Source organism: Lactuca saligna, chromosome 7 (genome assembly GCF_052625555.1).
Source record: "Lactuca saligna cultivar CGN05327 chromosome 7, ASM5262555v1, whole genome shotgun sequence".
Classification (NCBI taxonomy): domain Eukaryota; kingdom Viridiplantae; phylum Streptophyta; class Magnoliopsida; order Asterales; family Asteraceae; genus Lactuca; species Lactuca saligna.
Window position 1 is genome coordinate 92,907,472 of NC_136423.1, and position 13,553 is coordinate 92,921,024.

At 35.6% G+C, this 13,553-nt stretch overlaps 1 long non-coding RNA gene across 1 annotated transcript; it reads right to left on the minus strand.

The window, feature by feature from the left end:
• Window positions 1–10,768: 10,768 nt before the first annotated feature.
• On the minus strand, window positions 10,769–13,192 carry LOC145004034 (uncharacterized). Its single transcript, XR_013662242.1, has 3 exons — window positions 13,062–13,192; window positions 12,887–12,971; window positions 10,769–10,903 (listed from the first exon to the last, which is right to left on the minus strand). It is a non-coding gene; the product is annotated as an uncharacterized LOC145004034 (long non-coding RNA).
• Window positions 13,193–13,553: the final 361 nt, after the last annotated feature.

Consider the following 13,553-nt stretch of genomic DNA (forward strand, 5'->3'; position numbering starts at 1 on the left):
CCAGGGGGCAAGAAATTAAGATTGAGTTCAGTCCATATGAGTTTGGATTTGTCATTATCCTTGTCTTATGACTACGGTTTTGATAATTCACATGGATAAAAACACATACACCATTAAATCTAAGCGTCATAAGGTTTCTCTCCGATTCATGAAAATGATGGTGAGGAAACACTTTCACTAAGTAGATTTTAGCTAGATAGAAATTGTGATATTTGCATTCTCAAAGTCGTTAGTGGAGCGTGTGTGGTTTACCGACACACTAAGTTGGACTTGTGAGAAGTGGCAAGAAGGTCTAACCATTATGATTACAACATCCCTCTTCATAATTGTGTAAACACACAAGTGTGCTATCTAAGGGAAGGTGTATGATTAAGTTTTATCAAAACAATCTAGTATTAGAAATCTGAACTTTGGTAAGAAAGTCAGCTGATTTCTGAGTACATGTCAGAGCTACTGGGAGCATCAGTGTTATGCTAATAATCATCATGTTAGTGGGAGCATGATAATTATGATAAAGGCTGTAATTTAGCAATGTTAATTATAGAAAACAATAGGTTTCAATTGGGAAAAGTTGTTTTTGCTATAATTAAGGGAGAGGAAATTATACTTCATCTCAAATCTACAAGCTTAGATCGTGAAGTCAAGGAAATATATATGTATTTCATGTTGGAATGGCTTAGCATATGGAAATTTTGTATATGGGTCCATTATTTGCGTTCTTAAATTCGATTATGATTACGACATCCCTTTTCACTAAGGTAACTTCCCTAACTCATGAATTAGCATCTTAGACCTTCAAATTCGGAATTTTTATGAGGAATGAGACCATAAACAAGTGTTTATGGTCTAGGAACCTCCTTAGGCTGTGAACACCTCATATGAGGGTTTTGAAGCCTCAAAACCCCTCCAAGACACGTCTAGGGCTTAGATTCGGCCTAGAAACTTGCATGCATGAGCTTAGGACCCAAAAATCATAACATATGATGTATGGACATGAGTTTACGGCCCAAGCATGTTCTTGGACCCTAAACCCTCATTCATGGACCATAAACTCATGTTAATGAGTCAAAATCTCTTAAACACCTTCAAAATGCTTCCATGGGAGTGTAGAACCTCATAAACATTCATGTGATGCACCAAAACATCCTCAAATGCATCAAACTTGAGTTTACGGCCCAAGAACATTCTTGGACTGCAAACCCGACTCCTTAGACCAGAAACCCCCAACAAAGGGTGTTAAGGTGCCTTTACTCCCTTGAAATGCTTGGTTTTGGACCTACAATCACATGTGATTGAATTACAACCATCAAAGCCCTTAATTCATGGACAAACATTACTTTACGGTTGTAAACTCATGAGTTTAAGGTAGTAAACTCCCTAAGAACATCTCCTTAGACCTTAAACTCATTTCCAAGACCATTTCAAGTCTGGATCACTTCCTAAGCCATGAAATCGACCCTAGAACCTTCCCGTGTGCATTGTAAGACTTTGTGGCATCCAAGAACACACCACCCATGAGTTTATGGCCGTAAACTCATAGCGAATGAGTCATTAGAACCGTAAACCCTCTTATGAGTTTACTCTTGAGGAGTAAACTCCATATCTGAGCCTTATACGTCCCTAGATATCACCCGGGTCACTCCAAACACTTGATTTGAAATGTTTTCGCATCTTGGAGTGTATAATCATATCTAATTAGTGATTTAAAGTCTAATTAGATACATTTGCATATCATTCCATATTACATAGGTGTTGGATTAATGTCTAAGTCCATAACTATAATTGGTAAAACTTGACCTGACCCGGCATGGTCCATTTCGGTTGCATGGCATCATGCACTTCGATAGACTATAATGAGAGAAATAAGACACTTATGGTTATTAATATATTATAAGTTCTAGTATAATAATAATAATAATAATAATAATAATAATAATAATAATAATAATAATAAGATTATTTAATTAGTATTGATCAAGAATTAATCTAGGATTAATTAAGTGATCAAAAGAAGACTAATTAAATATATGGGTTGATTGTGCAAATCATCCATACTTATATAGTAGGCTAATGCTATAAGGATTATCTAGTTGGGCTAAAACCCATATGATGCTCCTGTTGGGTTATGAGCATTCTAACACTCCTAAGTGTACATGCAACCCTAAATACCTTGGATCTATGTTTTCTCTATTATACATGCAAATATGAACATCCAAGGTATTATCCTAATCTAGCATACAAAATATCAATATAACAAGATAGAATACATACCTTGTTGTTGCTTGTGTTCCTTGAAACCTTGTGAGCCTAGCACCACAAGTGGTGATGCCTCAAATGGTTCACACAACACCAAATACACTTGGAATAACTTGAGAGAAACTAGAACACTTCATGAAATCGGTTAGCCCTCTCTAGAATAATCTAGTCTTAGTCACGATTTCTTGAGCCATGGGTTTCTTTTATATGGTGGCTATTAGGGTTACACCATGTACCTCATGACTTTACCCATTCCTTATGCTCCATGGGTTTTAACCTCCATGGAGTATCCATGGGTCACCCCATGGACTTAGTCCAACATAAGGAATCTTGGATCACAAGCCCACATATATAAGAATGAATGATTTACACAATCAACCCATATATTTAATTAGTCTTCTTTTGATCACTTAATTAATTCTAGATTAATTCTTGATCAATACTAATTAAATAATCTCATTATTCTTATTATTAATATACTAGAACTTATAATATATTAATAACCGTAAGTGTCTTATTTCTCTCATTATAGTCTATCCAAGTGCATGATGCCATGCAACCCAAATGGACCATGCCGGGTCGGGTCAAGTCTTACCAATTATAGTTATGGACTTAGACACTAATCCAACAGTCTCCCACTTGGATAAGTCTAAAACTATTATTGCGTATGACTTCAGGAACCAACTAGCAATCGTAGCTCTCAAAAGCTTCTGTCGAACTCTAACCTTGTAGATGAACTCTGACCTTTGTCAATGACTTGTCCATTAGATAAGGGATCATATATTCCTCCATTCTAGATATCATATGGACTGAGACATGGTTTATAATCATTCTCTCTGTCCATTTGTTGTTTCCCGATTTCCGATTTATGACGACTGACTAATTGAACAAATCAAATCAGTCCTGGCCCGGCCGAGCACTTCCATTTGTCATCATCAAATCATCGAGGGGCCCACAGATATCGCTTTCATCCCGAAGGTAAAAGGAATGGATAAACTTCGACTCATATGGCTTGTTCTACTACTTGTTGAATCATACACAAAGACACGTTTTATAACATCGAGTTACCAATGCGTTTTCGTGTAATCAATGTACTATCAACTCATAGTAACAACTCATATCTCTAGGTTTGAAGAATATAAGATATTATCGTCTCATGATCACTCGTGATAAAATCCATGAAGTGATTCCAATGAGCGCGGGTTGAATCCAATACTCAGAACTTATGAGCACTCATGAGTGTTGTAGCCCTTTGTCCAACAACTTAGACCTCTACAAGCCAACCCATGACAGTCTTAATTCATATCTACTTCCAACATATGACCGACTGTGGATGGTTTGAATAACTTAGTCATTCCGGAAGAATAACCTAGTTTATTCGGGAAGTCAAAACATGCAAAGTGAAACACAATAATAATTGAATCCAATATGGTCTCAGAACTTATGAATATAAATAAAACTCCTTTTATTTATCACCATATTATTACACATTATTCATTGTATATTGTTTCAGCTATCAACATTATTCTTGAATTTGAAACAATAGTTGTCCCATGCTCCAAGCATGCACACTATGTTTTCTAAACAATAGTCATGCCATACACCAAGTATGCATACTATGTTTGTCTATGATCTTTATTTTGTGAACTAGATCAAATGAACATAACTTCAATGATTCTCTTTTCACACTCCCAAATCCTTACTGCAAATGCAAGAATTCCAAATTCATGTTATTTACTGAAATCTGTTAGATTCTAAACTTATATGCATTGATCCTCTTGTAATGATTATGCACAAAGTCATAAAGACTTGACAACAAACATTACAGAGCATTCCAAAGGAGATCAGCTCCTTAGAAACATCCTTCTTGCATTAAGTTTCCTTAATCTTACACAGATTGAAAATTCTAACTTTGAAACATTTCCAGGTTCCATTTTGACTATCACTTCTGAACAAGAGTTGCCTCCTTACAGATTATGTCAATATGGTCCTTCCAGAATTATCACTATACTTCCAATTGTCCTTGAGCAACCAATCTTTGGTAAACCTTAGATTGTCCTCGACAATTGTTTAATCCTTTTAGTCATATCCAGTTCTAAACCTTTTCCATTCTTAACGCCCCAGGCATTTGGAAAATTTTAGAAAGGATGAATATAGCACATGTAGTCGGTCCTATATCCGAAGCATATGGGACACGATTCATGATGTCTCACATAAAGACTAAACTAGTCTTTTGCTATAACATTTCCATTTCAATTTTCCAAGTTCTCATAATTCAGATTATGAAAAGGGATGCCGTAATCATAATCGAATTTAAGAACGCAAATAATGGACCCATATACAGAATTTCCTTATGTTGAGCCATTCCAACATGAAATTCATATATATCCTTGACTAAATGATTAAAACCTCACGATCTAAGCTTATAGATTTGAGATGAAGTATAATTTCCTCTCCCTTAATTATAGCAAAACAACTTTTTCCCAATCGAAACCTTTTGTTTTTCTATAATTAACATTGCTAACTTGCAATACTTATCATAATTATCATGCTCCCACTAACATGATGATTATTAGCATAACACTTATGCTCCCACTAGCTTTGACATGTACTCAGAAATCACTGGACTTCTAGAAATCAATACTTTATTGACTTTTTTACCAAAGTTCAGATTTCTGATACTAGATTGTTTTGATAAGACTTTATCAAAAACATACACCTTCCCTTAGATAGCTCATGGGTATGTCAAAACAAATTTAAGAACTATGAAAAGGGATGCCGTAATCATAGTCTTGATCGCTTTGACCTTTGCCATTTCTCACAAGTCCAAGTTAGTGTGCCGGTAAACCACACACGCTCCACTAACGACTTTGAGAATGCAAATATTACAATTGCTATCTAGCTAAAATCTACTTAGTGGAAGTGTTTCCTCACCATCATTTTCATGAATCGGAGAGAAACTCTATGACACTTAGATTTAATGGTGTATGAGTTCTTATCCATGTGAATTGTCAAAACCATAGTCACAAGACAAGGATAATGACAAATCCAAACTCATATGGAGTGAACTCAATCTCAATTTCTTGCCACCTGGTAGCTCAAGGGCCTACCATTGCTTCCAAGTTGTTGTGCAACACATTGAGAACTCTAAGAACTCATATGCAAAGCCAACTCTAACTGGAATGGGCACAGAATATGTCAACACGATAGGTTATAAACCTTAAGTCGTGTGCTAGTGAAGAACTTTTAGGTTTTATTCTTGATTAGTTCTTGAGACTTTCAAGACCTTTAAGACTCCCACTGTCCTCTTGACCTATAAGACTCCCTTGTCAAACATCCAAGAGATAGTGTGGATTCTAATCAAGACAAACACTTCACACAATTGGCCTAAGTTGGTCTTTGTTTTATCCAAAACATCACAACTTACCAATTTCAAATGTACAAAAGTAGAAAACTTTTACTCTTACATTTGTCAAGTGTTTTAAACCTTCTTTAAGACATGTCACTCAAATTACAATCTTGGAGTATGACTCTAAGACTTGTATTGGAACGAAGTATGACTCATCTTCTTGATTTAACCATTTCAACAATTCAAGATCCCTTCTTCTTAGTCATAAGAATGCACTAAGACTTCCTTAGAGAACTAATTTTGATATGGTTTCTTAATCATTAAGATGATCACAAAACTGATACTAAAGTACTCTCCCATCTTTTCAGATTTGAGAATCTTTTATCCTTCTGCCTCAGTTGATTCTTCTTATTCGCTCTGTCATACATTGGAACCTTTTTCCAATGTCTCAGAGTTACACTTAAGCTTGTAAGTATAATCATATTTACTGAGCTTTAGTAAACTATGACGAATAGTCTTATTAATCTTTTGTGGTGGACTTAATCAGTGCACATGACTATGTACTTGATCCCTTAGTCCATTACTTGACTCACACATCCATGTGAACAAGTAATTAGTCTTAATTTTCCAATACTTGAAAGTTCTCATTCATCATGCTATAGAATTTGCATGATTCCAAATCCCGGTCCAATTGAGACTTTGGATGATGAGAATCTTTCCTTGTTTGGTAAATTTAGACATTACCACAAATGAAAGAATCAATTTCATATTTCCACTCTTGCTATTAATGGAATCGTATAAGCAACAATTTTTCCTCAAATGCCATTGTAAGGATATTTTAAAATAAATAAAATCAAAATTTTCTTTTTATTTTAAAACTATGCGGAAAAACTTATCCTTACAATCCATACGAAAACTTGTTGTTGTCTATTCCTTAGCAATATCTCATAACTCCTAAGAATTAGCTCAAGAATCCGATTTTCAAACTGTGCAATAGAAATCCATCTATGCGATCAGATTCAGCATATTCTTACTTTAAGTTCCTTTACTTTTCTTTGATTCTTAAAACATTACCATGTGACCCAGTCACATCATGTATCAAAAATCTCAGAATAGAAACTTAGCAGAGTTAGATTTGTGGACTTTTACCTGAAGTAGAGTCAATCTTATTGACTTTAACATCCTTAGGTAAATTAGGCAGCTTCGCAACTAATGACCCTTACTTTGGCAAAATATAAACATATGGACCCTTTGATAATGGTACACAGGACTATTACAGACTTAGCTTTTCTCTTTACCATTTGTTCAACCGAGTTGACTATGGCCAATCCCTTTCCATTGGGAAGAGAATGCTTTTTTTTCTGTATTTCCAGTGTCACCATTGTCAATGTCCATAAAGTTTCAGGAAGTTGATCTTAACAATAGATAAGATCATTAAGGGTCTTGTCATAGTCTATTTCATAGGTGTCCCAAAGGAACTCACTATGTGACTTAGAAAGTGATTGAACCACCAACTTTCTCAAGACTTTGACACCCAACTCTCCCGGCTTGTCAATATGTGACTACATCTCCAAGATGTGATCACACCTAGACCTTGCCTTTCCATTAGGGCTTGAGTGATCTTAAACTTTTCAAGAACTTGTGGGTTAGGGAGAATAATTGGAAGAGGAGAGAGAAGTATGATTTCCATGGGACATCATCTTCATTTAGGAAAGCTTGTTTCAAGAGATTTGGGAAGATCATAAATGTCTAAACCAGACATGTTATGGGAGATATTCAAGATAGTTGATCTTTGAGTCCTTAATATGACACCCAATATGAAAATATTAAGGCTAGGACCCACCAAACTATTTTATAACTTAGAAGAGGTATGCCGTAATCCAAGCTATAAAACAATTTGAAGGTAGGTGAATGACGATTCACCAATTTCCACCAAGATAAACGAAATGTATTATTAGGTTTTAATTGGTTTTGAAACTCCTAGATCTTTTGAGATTCATTGAACTGTTCAATGGCATGTTTCAATCTCGAGTGTGCCCTTCAGGTTTTGTGACTGGGATGCCGAGGATCACAAAACAACGTGTGAAGTAACCATGCAAATTACTAGGTACCCTTAAGTGTTTATCCCTCAATCGATGTGCCGGTTAACCACACACGCTCCATCGATACTATGATAAACATTAAGTTACCCTTTGCCTACCTTGTTAAATACGAGTTAGTGTGCCGGTTAACCACACACGCTCCACTAACCGACTTAAACAAAGTGCAAAGTGTAATTTCATGGATTAGCACCTTATTCACATTTTCCTAAGTAACTAAGATTGGGAATTATTAAGAGTTTAGTTACTTAGTATTTATCATTAATACTTTTAATGAAGGGAGAATTATTGTCCTGTCAAACCCGTTCGGCTAACGACCCTCCACCAGTCAAGCGAGCGGTGGGTGAGAGTGAACACCCATTAAGTTGCCATTTTATAGGCAACAACCTTATACCCACCTTATAGACCGGCTTCGTGAATGAGGCGTACTAGCGGTAAGACTGACTTTACTCTTATACATATATATATATTATTAACTTATAATATTATAAAGTATAAGGGTTGAATTTTAACTTTTAAAATTCTAAGGGCTAACTTGGAATTAAAGTATTCATAAGAGAAAACTTTACAAATTCCAAAACTTGAGGGCAAGTTTTGAAACTATTCAAAACTAATTAATTCCATAACTTATGTATTTAAAGTAGTTTTAATCCAAAAACTCTTCAAGTTCCATAACTTGTGGACAAATTATGGAAGACTTTAATTTAATAAAGAATTAATCTTTTCTTTATTTTATAACTTATGGAATTAATTAAGGTTACATATTTTATTTATTTATTTTTTAATGAAGTGACTCTTGAACCTCCATAACATAAGGACAAGACTCTTCATGTTTTTGTAACCTTTGCCAACTTTATGAGTTTTATGAGTCTTTAATGTGACTCTTCATGTAACTTAAGGATAAGTTACACAAACACATTTTATACTCAACTCTTAGATTAATTTGGATTGAAAACAACTTTTTCACTCAACTTTTCTATTAATCTAAGAAACTCATAAGAACAAGATAATTCAATTCAAACTTTTTCATGTAATTAGTCTAACCTTTAAACTAATACAAAACATGAATCTATTGACAATTATCTTGAAAATGGATTAGCATGAACATTACCACATTTAAAAACAAGTTTATAAGTTCAAAACACCTTAGGGTAATGTTCCTAGTCCATTTCTAGCCAAAAACCTCGAAGATATGCTGTCTGGGGTCCAACTCGTCGAGTGCATGAACTCAACTCGGCGAGTTGGATGCATTTTGCCTTGGACTCGTCGAGTCCCTTCATGGACTCGGCGAGTCAGCTGGGCTGACAGCATCAAAACTCGATTTTTTCAGCTTCTATTGCAGGTATAACAAGAAAACAAACCTGGCTCTGATACCACTGTTGGGTTTTGAGCATTCTAACACTCCTAAGTGTACATGCAACCCTAAATACCTTGGATCTATGTTTTCTCTATTATACATGCAAATATGAACATCCAAGGTATTATCCTAATCTAGCATACAAAATATCAATATAACAAGATAGAATACATACCTTGTTGTTGCTTGTGTTCCTTGAAACCTTGTGAGCCTAGCACCACAAGTGGTGATGCCTCAAATGGTTCACACAACACCAAATACACTTGGAATAACTTGAGAGAAACTAGAACACTTCATGAAATCGGTTAGCCCTCTCTAGAATAATCTAGTCTTAGTCACGATTTCTTGAGCCATGGGTTTCTTTTATATGGTGGCTATTAGGGTTACACCATGTAACTCATGACTTTACCCATTCCTTATGCTCCATGGGTTTTAACCTCCATGGAGTATCCATGGGTCACCCCATGGACTTAGTCCAACATAAGGAATCTTGGATCACAAGCCCACATATATAAGAATGAATGATTTACACAATCAACCCATATATTTAATTAGTCTTCTTTTGATCACTTAATTAATTCTAGATTAATTCTTGATCAATACTAATTAAATAATCTCATTATTCTTATTATTAATATACTAGAACTTATAATATATTAATAACAGTAAGTGTCTTATTTCTCTCATTATAGTCTATCCAAGTGCATGATGCCATGCAACCCAAATGGACCATGCCGGGTCGGGTCAAGTCTTACCAATTATAGTTATGGACTTAGACACTAATCCAACAGTCTCCCACTTGGATAAGTCTAAAACTATTATTGCGTATGACTTCAGGAACCAACTAGCAATCGTAGCTCTCAAAAGCTTCTGTCGAACTCTGACCTTGTAGATGAACTCTGACCTTTGTCAATGACTTGTCCATTAGATAAGGGATCATATATTCCTCCATTCTAGATATCATATGGACTGAGACATGGTTTATAATCATTCTCTCTGTCCATTTGTTGTTTCCCGATTTCCGATTTATGACGACTGACTAATTGAACAAATCAAATCAGTCCTGGCCCGGCCGAGCACTTCCATTTGTCATCATCAAATCATCGAGGGGCCCACAGATATCGCTTTCATCCCGAAGGTAAAAGGAATGGATAAACTTCGACTCATATGGCTTGTTCTACTACTTGTTGAATCATACACAAAGACACGTTTTATAACATCGAGTTACCAATGCGTTTTCGTGTAATCAATGTACTATCAACTCATAGTAACAACTCATATCTCTAGGTTTGAAGAATATAAGATATTATCGTCTCATGATCACTCGTGATAAAATCCATGAAGTGATTCCAATGAGCGCGGGTTGAATCCAATACTCAGAACTTATGAGCACTCATGAGTGTTGTAGCCCTTTGTCCAACAACTTAGACCTCTACAAGCCAACCCATGACAGTCTTAATTCATATCTACTTCCAACATATGACCGACTGTGGATGGTTTGAATAACTTAGTCATTCCGGAAGAATAACCTAGTTTATTCGGGAAGTCAAAACATGCAAAGTGAAACACAATAATAATTGAATCCAATATGGTCTCTGTCACACCCCCAAACCAAGGATGGCGGAAACGTCTGGGGGTGGAGGACTTCATGTACAGTATCACAACAACGTGTATAATAGTGCTCAAAGTAAAAACAACCACCATAAATATAATTGCAAAAGTTACACCAAAGTATATGTTTACATGTTTCAAAAGCAATTACATTATGATGACAAAATAAATTTGTTGACGGTTTAGCGTCCCATCCTCAAAGCGATGAAGTTTGCCTGTTTCACTGACTTCCTGAGAATACAAGTAGTTTTAAAGAGTGTCAACACAAAGGTTGGTGAGTTCATAAGAGTTTTGTTTGAAGTAGAAACCGTTTTTCCTTGTAAAATCGATTTAGTTTGATTTCCAGAAAATCCAATATTTTCTTAGTTAAGTATGAATAGAAATAATCCTGCATGATGCATTAATGAACCCTAGAGTAATCCGTAGAGTTCCTCTATAATCGTCCAACATATATAAGTTATATAAGGTTTAACTTAGATAAAACGTTGAATATAGTGGGTCTGCCCCAGGTCCACAACCCAACGAGGAACAGGAGATGAGGCGGGCACCACCAATTCTAGGCCAATCAAGACTAAACTCTTATATGACTCAAACATATACGCTCAGCGACCATAGTTGAAGTCTAACAATTCTAGAGGAAATATAGTTTAATATCATAATAACTTTGTATAGAGACCCGGTACTTTGTATCTGTACCCCTTTTTGTATAGAGACCCGGTACTTTGTATTTGTACCCATAGAGATAAAAGGTGATTTTAAATCAACATAAAACTCATTTAGGTTTTTAAAAATAAAATCCCGTAAACTTATGGATTGTTCCCTATGTGAGCCGTTATAATCATACTATGACTATGTGAACCTGCCACGACGTTCTCAGTGTCGCGAAAAATGAAATGACATTTGTCACCCGTAGACCTGCAGATCCCACTGTAGCTAGCAGCGAGGTGTGGGGTGTCAATCCCAATATAGATCTATATACAAGTATCACGTTCTCCCTCAAGGAGATTCTGATTATAACTACCAGGAATTATATCCCGCACTCGGACGTACGGGGAGATAGAGAGATAGAGAGAAAGAAAAGATAGAGAAACTCACAATATAGGATAACAAGTTTATTGTTCCCTATGTGAGCCGTTATAATCATACTATGACTATGTGAACCTGCCACGACGTTCTCAGTGTCGCGAAAAATGAAATGACATTTGTCACCCGTAGACCTGCAGGTCCAACTGTAGCTAGCAGAAAGGTGTGGGGTGTCAAACCCAATATAGATCTATATACAAGTATCACGTTCTCCCTCAAGGAGATTCTGATTATAACTACCAGGAATTATATCCCGCACTCGGACGTACGGGGAGAGATAGAGAAACTCACAATATAGGATAACAAGTTTACGTTAAATGTTTGTGAATATAAATATTTCTTGTATGAATGTACCCTTCTTGTACGAGTGCGTAGAGTGACGTATCATAAACTATACCTATTATAGTTTATCAAAAATGTATGTACTATGTATGAACCCTTTTTATGGAAATGTAACTAGTGTTGTGAATTTATCAAACTATACCTCTTATAGTCTAATAATACGTGTTCCAAAATGAATGGATAATATTTAATATTTAATATGAATGTCTTAATTTTCAGTTCATAATGATAAACTAACATGGAAACACATTCAAATATTAGAACTTATGATTATACACTTTGCTCAACATAATACAAAGTGTTATGATATTTACATGCTGTTGGCTAACTTTAGCCATTCTGCCCTGTATTTGGAAAAATCATAGAAAAATCATACGAAGTCGAAAACTAGATCCGTAAATTCTGAGAGTTCACAAAATGTGTCTAGTTTGCTCATAAATTTTATCTCAATTTATAATGACCTCTAACTTGGGTGAAAAAGTCCAAGATCACAGACTGGTCCGGATTGTTGTTTGAAATGATAGGCAGTTTTGTAAAAATCGCCATAAATTGTAGAAAAATCGTATGGAGATGTGCAAGTAGCCATTTTAAAGCTAAAAACTTGAACTATTTGCACCTTGTACAGTTTTGAAAACAAAAATGTGTAAGATGCCCAAAACAGTCCGTGAATGGAGTTGAACTTTTCTGATGAAGGCTGTTAGAAAAATCTAGTTATGTTCTTAGTGTTTTAACTTGTATTCCCCCCCTGAAAACTTGAGAAAACATGAAAATGTAGGGGTATGAACTCACCTTGAGTGATTTCAGTAGATACGTGTTGAAGATGGAAAGTGTTCAACCCAAGAACACTTGAAGAATCACTTGAAGATTCGAAGCTCTAACACAATTATGAGAGAGTTTGTCTAAGATATCCATGATTTGAGTGGAAATAAATGAGATAATCATAAAGAGAATGGATTATGCTTACCAAATGTGGAGGAAAAACTCAAGATCAGCCCTTGAATCTCGAATTTCTAGAGAGAGAAAGTGAGAGAGGAAAGAGTTTGATCTTCTTGTGAAATGAGAGCAAAATGAGGGAAATGAGGAGAGAGGATGAATAATCAGTCCTCAAAAACTCGGGAAGAGGGTTAATTGAGTGGGAAAAGACGTTGATGTGACCTAGGTAAGGTGGGGAGGCATGGCTGGTCAGAGAGTGGGTGTGGGGCGGTTGCTTGTGACTGCGGATCAATAACACTGCTTTGAATGCGAAGTTGGATTTAGCTTTGCTATTTCAATCGATTTTGAGAGTATTGTTCGCATTTGTATGAGTGTAGTCGATGAATTGATAAAGCTAGAACATATGAGTTTTGATTCGCAATTGGATTGATGATTGAGGGATGATTCGTGAAGAAAAACGCGAAGTCAAGGACTATGAAATTGTTGTTTGCAAGAATTTAAAAACTCGATTGTGGAGTTGTTG